The 11,614-nt window shown below is 37.5% G+C and overlaps 1 long non-coding RNA gene across 2 annotated transcripts in view; it reads left to right on the top strand.

Moving 5' to 3' along the window:
* Window positions 1-284: 284 nt before the first annotated feature.
* Window positions 285-11,614, top strand: part of LOC129478396 (uncharacterized) — a 54,270-nt gene continuing 42,940 nt past the window's right edge. For both annotated transcript variants that reach the window (XR_008656424.2, XR_008656425.1), the window contains exon 1: window positions 285-415. This is a non-coding gene — a long non-coding RNA (uncharacterized lncRNA). The remainder of the gene's footprint in view (window positions 416-11,614) is intronic.

Below are 11,614 nucleotides of genomic sequence, written 5' to 3'. Positions count from 1 at the left end.
ATTAGTACCGGCCCCATGATGTTTAAATGAGATAGGTGTTTGCAGTGTTTAGCATGGACCCTTGGCTATGGAGGAGCTAAAGCAATATTAGCTCTCTTCCTTCTCCTTTTTTTTCTCCTCCTTCTTGCCCTCTCCTCTTTCCTCCCCTTCAAATCTGCCCTGTTATTATTCGTTTTCCATTATCCCATTCTTACCTACCAACCCTGCCTACACCATCCTGGAACTCACAATATTTTCTCTATGACATCATTTCAGCAATCATTTCAAATGAATTCTGTTGGCAACAACATCTTCCAGTGAGTAGTCAATAGGTAGAACATTCCACATGGACCATCTACACATGTCCTCCTGGATGTTTGCCCCATGACAGCCCAGAGGAGACATCATTTTTCAATCATCTCTGCATCTCAACTTTGTGAGTTATTTTGCATGAGAAGTTTACAAAAGGTCCTCAGGGACCCAGATCCTGAGATCCCAGCCTCCCTGGCATGAGAATATCCAATGAAAGCTGAGCATAAAGGCCCCCATGATTCAATCACCTTCAACCAACTTGGTGACAAGTTGACTTCACTGGATCATTTGGTATAATCCAATACGTAGGGATTACAATTCAAGATGAGATTTGGGTGGAGACACACAGCCAAACCATATCATTCCACCCCTGGCCCTTCCCAAATCTCAGGTCCTTTTCACATTTCAGAACCAATCGTGCCTTCCCAACATTCCCCCAATGTCTTAGCTAATTCCAGTATTAACTCAAAAGTCCAAGTTCAAAGCCTCATCTGAGACAATGCAAGTCCCTTCCGCTATGAGCCTGTAAAATCAAAATACAAGTCAGTTACTTCCAAAATACAATGGGGGTACAGGCATTGTGTAAATGTTCCGGTTACAAATGAGAGAAATTGGCCAAACCAAAAGGAGCCACCGGCCCCATGCAAGTCCAAAACCCGGCCCGGCAATCATTAAATTGACGCTTGTTTACTAAGGTCAATAGAGTCCTGGTGATGTCACACTTTCATTCAGTGGAATGGGGATTTTCCCATGGGAAGCAAGAGGAAAGGCACATGACCATTTTTGAGCACCTACTCTGTGCTTGAAAACTTACATCCACTGCAATTCTTACAAGCCTACCCCAAAGGTGGACCACATCATCTCCATTGTAGCTCCATCGAAGGGTTCCAGAAAGGCCTTCTAGGCCGGGCGTGGTGGCTCACGCTTGTAATCCCAGCACTTTGGGAGGCCGAGGCGGGCGGATCACGAGGTCAGGAGATCGAGACCACAGTGAAACCTCGTCTCTACTAAAAATACAAAAAAATTAGCGGGTGTGGTGGCGGGCGCCTGTAGTCCCAACTACTCGGAGAGGCTGAGGCAGGAGAATGGCGTGAACCCGGGAGGCGGAGCTTGCAGTGAGCCGAGATTGCACCACTGCACTCCAGCCTGGGCAACAGAGTGAGACTCTGTCTCAAAAAAAAAAAAAAAAAAAAAAAAGAAAGGCCTTCTAGAGGTAGTTATTTCCTTCTTGGCTTCTCATACTTCTAGAAAAGTTAAAAAAAAATCACCACTAGATAGTTCCAAAAGAATGGCGAAGGGCATCCATTATGAGCCAATCATCCAAGGCAGACCCTGATGGAGGATCCCTGGAGGAAAAGAGGGGCCACTTCTTCTATTTGGGTAAAGGCATCACGGCCATCAAGAGGTGAATTGTAACATTCAGTTTTCCCCAACCCCATATGTCCTGCCCAACTCTTTGGTCAGGCCTACAAAACCAAACAGGCCTGGCACTGAACAAAGCATTCCACACGATGTGGCAAGTAATGCAGCTAGTCCAGCAGGGAAGCTGATTGCATTTTTGGCTTTTCAAGAGATTATAATAAACAGCTGTTAGGACAAAAATATTTTTTAAAGTGGCAAAGAATCTCTTGGGTTTCTAGAACCTGCTGTGCTTTTTCTGCATATCTCCAAAGCACTTAGGATACATAAGGGGTGTTATTTAAGGGCGTAAATAACAACATTTATCAACTTTTCCTGGAGAGTGCAATTAGCTTTGCAAAATCCCCTGAAACTGCATTCCTGGGGAGTGGACCACTGGGAGAGCCTGAGGAAAGGTTCTGCTAGACAAAGGGGGGCCAGTGGCAGACAGAGCTGAGTTTTCAAGCATCTGCTCAGAAACATTTCCAGAAGCACCACTGGCCAAAATGGGCTCCCTTCAGGCCTGCTGCTAGACTGAAAGTTGCCCCCCTCACCTTCCAAGGGGAATATGTTAGGGCTTCTTTAGACATTAACACTATAGAGAGAATTAATCAACTACTTTTCTCTCATGGTAGCAAGCTCTTAGAAGGCCTGTAGCAAGAGGAGCTTGGATTCGGGGAAGGTCTGGAGGAGGAAGTAGCAGAATGAGGAAGAAAGTCTGATTGGATGGGCATAGTGAGGAAAAGGAAAGGGAGGAGTTTGAGGAACAAGGCTACTTAAATCTTATTTTCTGTACTCTACAATTTGAACCAGCCCTCTAGAACCAGCCCTACTCACCCAGTGGTTGTCTCTTTTTCCATCCTAGCTCTGTCCTTTCCTTCAGCATCAGTGATTTCCTGCCAACTCTGACCCATCATTCTTTTCCCCAATCTCGAAAACCCTCCTGCCCACCTCCCCATTAAGTATCCTTCCTGTTAAAGGATTTTAATTATTTAACAACTGAACATAATGCTTTGGATGTGGGCATGTTTGGGCATCTTGAAAGACCCTCAGGACTACCAGGGGTCAGTTTATATGGAACCAAGAGCCTCTTGGGAAAAATTTCACCCTAAGGAAAGGAGAGTCAAGAGGAGACGACATTTCTGAAATCAGAAGGGTGGAGTGATTCTGGGAGTAGACCTGTATCTGCTCTTAGGAATCCATGCCTGAGCTCTGGGGCATGAAGCCTGTTATAAAAGAGAAAGTCAAAATGATGATGATGATGATGCATGTGACACAGCCTCACTAATATCTGCACTGGTATTTGAGGCAGGTTGCCAGTACTGGTAGCAAGTTTCTGTGGTGTGGGAAAGGGGCCTGCTGCAACCCAGGACCAGTAGCAGCTGTGATGGTGGCTTCCAGCCTAAACAGACATGGATGGCTTCCAGCAGCAGCTCTGGATGAAGCTATGAGGGAAAAAGCTGACTCCACAGAAAGATTGAAATCTGGAGGCCCTGCTTGTGGAACCCCTGTGAGACATGTGAGATGTCCTCTGTGGAATCCTAGAAGTGTTTAGGAGGTACTAGAGGGGAATTCCACTAATTCCCAAAGAATTAGAGGGTGAAGAGGCAGAAAAATCCTGGTAACCCTATTTTTACCCCAACTTAGTGTGGCTTGCCAAGTTGGGTGTCTGACTTTAGAAGGGAGAGTGGGCCCTGTGAAATCTTGTAATTTCTACCATAATTCTGTCTTAATACAAAGGTGATTTTTCCAAGAAAGCGATTGCGAAGTTCTAGGCAAAGGCCAGACAGAAAAGGAGAGTGGCCATGTTGTAGGCACTCAAATCAATATAAATGAAATTAATTAATTCATTGTAGTTTCAATGATCTGCATTCTTAAAATTATAGCTAGCAGTTTCTACATATCATAAAGAAGATGCTCATTTTTAGTGCTCAGTTGTAACTTTAGCCTCAGGCTCAATTGTCTAATTAAACGCCATCAACTTCAACATGAAACTTTGCACTGTGGCTAGAAAACAAAGAATAAAAAGAATATTTAGCTTTAGAGAGAAAGAGGAATTTCTCTCTCTGCCTACCCTTTGAGATTCCCACAACTCAAATTATCTGTGATGGTGTTAACATAGCCTTGCTTTCTCTGGGTTCCTCTTCCCTCGGGGGAGGCATTTCTTGCCCACTCTGACTCGAATGTGTTACCTCAAGTTTGTCTTCCTGTGAGCCAAGCATGAAAGAGTTAACTGTTCTGATGTTGACAGCTGCTAGTCCTCAAGTATCTCTTAACTCTCCTGCCTATTTCCTATTGAAACCTCATTTTCATATATGTCTCTGGTGGCTGTCTCTCCTGTCTTCTGTGGTCCCAGAACACTTGATTTCCCTGTAGTCAGTGGCAACGCTACTGGACAGCTTGGGGGTCTTCAGCCCCATCTCCATCAGCCTCCCCAGACCCACATCAAATTTTAAAAATAAACTACTATTGGACAAAGACAATTAATATTTTATCATTGAGCTATAAATAGCATCTTTAATAAATGCTAGGTCTTTTATTAATCTACTACGTACCCTGTAAAACAAAGCAAAACAAGGTTTCATGACATAATATTTCTATCTCCCTTGGGAAGTTTACTATGAGGACCCGAGTCCAATCATACAAATGAGTAAGGTGTTATACCAGAGAAGTATAGTTGTTAGGTAGGATAGGAATTTGCCTAGGAGCTGGAAATCTGGTTAGAAATGGATCAAGGGTCTTGTTTTGAAGGAGCATTTGCATAGAACCCCATTCCCACCAGCCAGACTAAATATCTCATAATTCATGGGGCATTGGTTTAAATATTCAGAAGAGTCTTGCTTCATTAGTGGGGAATAACTATCTTTAAATTAAATGTTGCTCTGGTCCCATCTAATGAATCTTAAAGGCAAGACCAGAAAGCATTAATCTATGTTCAAATAGCTTAACTGAATCCCAGAAAGAAACATCAAGAATATTTATAGAGATACAAAAATATCCAGCACTCAGCAAGGTAAAATTCATAATGTCTGGCTTTCAATCAAAAATTATCAGGCATGCAAAGAAGCAGAAAATCTAGGCCATAATGAGGAGGTAAATCAATCAATTGAAACTGAGCCAAGAGTAACATAGTTGTTCGAATTATGAGACAGGGATGTTAAAACAGTATTTTGAACTGTATTCCACATGTTCAAAAAGATAGAATAAGAAAAAAAGCTATAAAAATCTTGAATATGTTGAGCAGGAACATGAAAGACCCCAATTGTTTAAAGACCAAAATCAAACCTGTATAGATGAACACTACAAGCCATTGGATTAAAAAAAATTACATTTGGAGGACTAGCAACAAATTAGACATTGCAAAATGAAGTTTAGTGTACTTGAAGACTAGCAATAAAAACTATCCAAAATGGAACACAAAGAGAAAAAAAGACTCAAGTAAGATGAAGAGGACATCAGGGAACTGTGGGACAACTCTAAGCAGCCTAATGCACATATAATTGGAGTCACCAAAAGAGAGATGTGAGCAGAAAATGTATTTAAAGAAATAATGGCCAAAATTTTTCCAAACTTGGTGAAAATTTGAAATCACAAATTCAAGAAGCTCAATGAGCTCCAAGCACAGAAAACATGCAGGCAACTACACCAAGGAATACCATAATCAAATTGTTCAAAACTACTGATTTAAAAAATCTTAAAAGCAGCCAGAGAAAAAGGACACCTATGTACAGAGGAACAAAAATAAGTATGACATCAGATTTCTTGTTGAAAAATGCAAATGAAAAGACATTTAAGGCAGTGAGGGGAAATATATCTTTCCAACATAAAGGCAAACTGAAAATATTTTCAGGCATTCAAAAGCTGAGAGTTCAGCAGCAGATATGCACTATAGGAAATGTTAAAGACCATCTTTCAGAAAGAAGGAAAATGATACCAGATGAAAATCTGTACCTATGCAGAAAAATAAAGAACACCAGAAATAGTAATTTCATGGATAAACAAATAAGATTTTTGCTATTATTTAAATCTCTTTAAATATAGTTGACTGTTAAACAACAATAATAATATAATGTGGAGATTATAACATATACAGAGGTAAAATATATGACAAAATTCAGAAGGAAAGTAATGGAAGGATGCTATTGGAAGGTTATTATACTATGTGTAAGATGGTATCCTATAATTGAAGGTAGATTGAGAAAAATTAAAGATGTGTGCTATAAAACCTAAATCAACCACTAAGCAAAACAAATAGTTATAGCTAAAAGGTCAATAAAAGAGATAAGATGGAATAATTAAAATAATTAAATCAAAAGAAGCCTTTAAAAGAAGAAAAATGGAAAAAATAAATGAGACACATAGAAAATAGGAACAAGATGATAATTTAAACCTCACCACATCAATAAGCACATAAAACAAGGTCTACTTACTCCAGTAAAGGGCAGAGATAGTCAAACTGGATGAAAAAGTAAGACCCAATAATACACTGCCTATAAGAAATTATTTTTAAATATAATGGAGAAAAGTAGGTTAAAAATAAAATGATAGAAAAGATCTGTAAACATGAATCAAAAGACAGCTGAATGTCTATATATTAATATCAAAGTAGATTTCACTGCAAGGAATATTGAAGGAATAAAGAAGGTCATTTTACAGCTAAAAGTGGCTAATTCATATAGAGGATATAATCTTAAACATTCATGCACCTAATAACAGAACTTTAAAATACATGGATCAAAAATGGATAGAGTTGTAAACAAACCTATAAACAGAATGCAAAATTCAGTTTCAATACCTCCTGTCAATCATTGATAGAACACATATACAGAAAATCTGTAAGGTTATAGAAAACTTAAATAATACTAGCATGCATCTTCACCTAACTGACATTTATCGAACACCCAGCCAAAAACAGTAGAATACACACTATTTTTAAGTGGACATGGAACATATATGAAGACAAATTATATCCTGGATCATAAGACAAGTTTCAATAAATTTACAAAGATTCAAGTCAACATCATTAGTCATTGGAGAAATGCAGATTAAAACTATAATGAATTATACATCTATTTAAATGACTGAAATTAAAAAGGATAGTCATGCCACATATACCAAGTATTTGGGAGGATATGGAGGAACTGGAATTCTCCTACACCACTGCTAGGAATGTACAATTATACAACCACTTTGGAAAACTGGAAATTCCTTGAAACGTTAACCATGTGTCTACCATATGATCCAGTCATTTTTCTGCTAGATGTTTATCCAAGAAAAATGAAAGCATTTGTCCATTCAAAGACTTGTATATGAATAATCATAGAAGCTTTATTTCCAATGGCAAAATAAACAACCCAAATGTCTATTAATGTATGAATGCAAGTTGTCATAGTCCATGAAAAAATACTCAGCAATAAAAAAGAATGAACAATCAATTCACACAACATGATGAGTCACAAAATCATTATGCTGTTTGAAAGACGCCAGACAAAAAGGAGCATGTACTGTATGATTCCATTTATATAAAATTCTAGAAAATGCAAATGAGTCTACAGTGACTGCAAGCAAATCAGTGGTTATCTAGAGAGGAGGAAGGCGGGAGTAAGAAGGTGGGAGAAAGGCACTACAAAAGCACACAAGGAAGCTTCTGGGGTTGATGGATATGTTCATATTTTGCTTTTTTTTTTTTTTTTTGAGATGGAGTCTTGTTCTGTCACCCAGGATTACAGGTGCGCACCACCATGCCTGGCTAATTTTTATATTGTTAGGAGGAACAGGGTTTCTCCATGTTGGCCAGGCTGACCTTGAACTCCTGGCCTCAAGTGATCTGCCCACCTCGGCCTCCCAAAGTGCTGGGATTACAGGTGTGAGCCACTGCACCCAGCCCATATTTTGCTTTTGGTTTCATTGTGCCTATGCACACTTTCACACACACATACATATTGCAGTGCAACCAAAATAAGATGTTGGCAGATGCAACTAAGGTTGCTAATCAGCTAACATTGAGATAGAAGACTATCATGGATTTTCCAAGTGAGCCAAATCACTTAAGTTCTTAAAAGCAGAAATCCTTTCCTAGCTGTGGTCAGAAAGAGATGGCAGCATGAGAATTTGATGCTTTGTTGCTAGTTCTGAAATGGAGATGCTATATGCAAGGAGCAGGGAGAGGCCTCAAAAGCTAGAAAAGACAAGGAAAACATCTCCCTTAGAGACCCCAGGAAGGAACGCAGCCCTGCCTGCAGCACCTTGATTTTAGTCCGGTGAGACCCTTATTGGACTTCTGACTCAGAGATAAAAAACCATAAGATAAAAAATTTTGGCCACCAAATTTGTGGCAATAATAGAAAACTAATACACAATTCTCACCCCAACATTTAATATCATCATACTCTAACATTTTCCTAATCTGATAGGTGAAATGGTTTCTTCTTTAATTCGAATTTCCTTGATCACTATTGAGTTAAACCTCAATTTTTATATTTTATCTTCTGTAAATTGTATATTCCAGCCATTCAATTATTCTTTAAGTTGGGTTATTGTTTTATTGATTAGTAAAAATTTATTTATATATGTTGGATGCCATTCCTCTATTATATGTATTATAAATATTTTCTTCTAGTCTGCTTATATCTTTTAACTTTGTAATGTCTTTTGACATAAACTTTCCATTTTATGGAAATAAAATAAATATTTTTCTGTTCTTTTAAAAAACATTGGACGTGTGTGTGTTAAGAAAATCCTTCTTCATGCAAATGTCCTAAAAATAATTTATGATATTTTCTTGAATCAATGGATTTAAGTTGCACACTTTAAGCTATGTATTCATGCAAATGTCCTAAAAATAATTTATGATATTTTCTTGAATCAATGGATTTAAGTTGCACACTTTAAGCTATGTATTCATGCAAATGTCCTAAAAATAATTTATGATATTTTCTTGAATCAATGGATTTAAGTTGCACCCTTTAAGCTATGTGCATATCTTTTATCAGGTATAATAAATTTTCTCAACCCCATTTATTAAGTAGTTCATTTTTTCCTTACTGACAAACCTATTACATATCTATCATATATTGTTACCATATATGCGTGAGTTTGTTTTTGGTTTTCTGTTGAATTCCATTTATTTATTTGTCTTCTTTTGTACCAGTACCACACAGTTTTATATCTTTTTGTTCTATTCTTGGAACTCTACTTTTCCATAAAAATTTCAGAATCAGTTTTTCAAATTAACAAAGAAGCTTTCTGAGGTCTGAGACTATAACTGCGCCACATCAATCTGGTCCAACTTTTCTGTAGCAAAATTGCGAGTTGTTTTTAAGTTGCCATGGACCCCTGGGTTTAAGGTCACATAACCTGAGCTTCCTCAGATGAACCAAGTGTGCCATCACCAGTGGAACCTAACTGCTGGGACTGAGGAGCTGGAACTGAATTAAGAAGCTGACATTGCATGGCAGGACACAGAATCCAATGAGATTGAGCCCAGGCATCATCCCATGGCAGGATCCAGTCAAATCATGCCTCCCAGCATCACCTAATTGCAGGATCCAATAAGATTACACTTCATTACCCTACATTTATAAAACCAACCCCAGCCCTGAGCTCAGGGAGGCAGATTTGGGCATTTCTTCCTGTCTCTTTGCCAGTCTACTTGCAATGAAGCTTTTCTTTTCTCAAAGGCATGTGCCATGGTATCGACCTCTAAGTGCATGGAGCAGTGAGCCCATTGATTGCTTGGTAACAAGATTTTAGTCTTTTTTTTTAACTGAAGAGTTATTTGTGTGTTTGGTGTGTTGTAGGAGCTCATTAAATATTTGTTGAATGAAAGAATGAATATTTGTGATATCAAAGTATTCCCTTCATTGTAAGTGGTGGTATTAGTTTTCTTAGGGCTGCCCTAACCAAGTGTCAAACTGAGAGGCTTAAAGAGCAATAACATATTGTCTCACAGTTCAGGAGGCTAAATGTTTGAAATCAAGGTGTTGGCAGAGCTGTGCTCTAAGGGAGAATCCTCCTTTGCCTGTTTCAGCCTCTGACAGCTCCAGGCATTCTTCGGCTTGTGAAAGCACGACTCTAATCTCTCAATTTCTCCCTCCATCTTCACATGGCCATCTTCCTCTCTCTGTGTCTGTGACCTCACATGCCATCTTCCTCCTTGTGTCTCTCTCTCTCTTCTAATAGAGGCATCAGTCATATTGGATTAAGGGTCCAGTGTACTCCATTGTGATGTCATATTAACTAAATACATCTGCAATGATCCTATGTCCAAATAAAGCCACATCCCAAGGTACTGGAGTTAGGACTTGGACATATTTTTTAGAGAGATACAACTTCACCCCTGTCAGTGGTATATCTCTTTTTTTCCTCATGCTTTATTTTTTGTCCTTCGATAACAATTATGAATCTTTCTCCATAGATCTTATCCATCTTTTGTTGTATTTCCAGGCAACTTTATAGCTGTTTTTGCTGTTGAGATAGTTTTGCCTATTGCCTTTTTCAAATTGATCATTGCTAACGTATGGGCATTGTATTGCTTTCTGTATGTTGATCCAGAAAACTTCTTGCTCTCTTCATAGTTTTAAATGGGTTCTCTGATGTGTGGAAACATGAATTTTAAGCTCCATATTCTTTAATTTAGACATGGCCTGAAATAATGTGGAATATAGAAAGTACAGGCTTCAGATGACAACTTAAATAGAATGTTTGAAAAGTAGAAGATTGATTTATATGCTTTCAAAAGACAAATACTCAGCTAGTTATTACATACTGTTAGATAATAAGAGATTGATATTTATTTACAAATTGATTACCTTAAAAATTAAGTTAATTCTATATTTAATCTAAATCTTGCTAGAATAAAGTTGAGCTTCTCCCTAAAATCTGTTTGCTAAAAAGACCAAAAGCTTTCCTACACTATTCATATACTTGTTTTCTTTGTTCTAAGGACAGTTGACTTGTAACTTTGAGGCTAGCATATATTTTATTATGGAAAACTAAATTTGTAAAGATGTTTATTATAAAGAACTTTGGTGATGAGTGATTCACTATGACATTCCTTCTCTGTCTCCATCTCATCCTGTAAAAGAAATGTGCAGTTCTCTTAAAATTAAGAACATTGTTAAACGTGTATTTTATTCTTTTAAAATATATACAAAAGGAAGTTTAACACACTCTAGCAGATTAATTTTCAGAAACATGCAGTCTTGATATGTTGTAACAGCAGAGACTTACGGATTTTCTATATAAAAGATCACATTATCTGTAAATGATGACATTTCCTCTCATCATCTCCAAACCATATATCTAGTTTCATTTTCTTGTCTTATTGCATTAAGACTATCAGCATATCACTGAATAGTAGACATTTGCTTTAGGTTTTTAGTAGATACCCTTCATTGCATTAAGAGTTTGCAAACAGAAGTCCCATTTTATTTCTAGTTTGCTAAAAGTTTTTATAAAATAATGATTTCTTTTGAACTTTTAGTATTTTTGTGCTTATTAAAATCATTATGATTTTGCTCCTTTATTAATGCAAATTTTATTGATAGATTTTCTAACAACAATTTTGAATTTCAGGGATAAGCTATGTTTGATTAGTTTATATTATTTACAACTGCTGAATTTAAGTAGTTAACATTTTATTTAGAATGCTTCCATGCACGCTTTATATGCATGCTTCCAATAAGACTGATCTATAATTTTCTTTTCTATACAGTGTTTATCTGTTTAGATACCAAGATTATACTAGTCTCCTAAAACGAGCTGAACTGTCTCTCCTTTTATTCTCTGGAAATCTGTGTAGCTATGGATTATCTGTTTTTAACTACTAGAAACTACCCCTCCAATTTCACCATGGGATCTCATTTGAATTTTTCAACAAAATATGCTTATAAATATATTCACCTATATCATGATTTCTCTCTAG

The sequence above is a fragment of the Symphalangus syndactylus genome, chromosome 3 (genome assembly GCF_028878055.3).
Source record: "Symphalangus syndactylus isolate Jambi chromosome 3, NHGRI_mSymSyn1-v2.1_pri, whole genome shotgun sequence".
Taxonomy (NCBI): Eukaryota; Metazoa; Chordata; class Mammalia; order Primates; family Hylobatidae; genus Symphalangus; species Symphalangus syndactylus.
The sequence above is the reverse complement of the archived record's forward strand: the minus strand, read 5'-3'. Positions and strand labels throughout refer to the sequence as shown.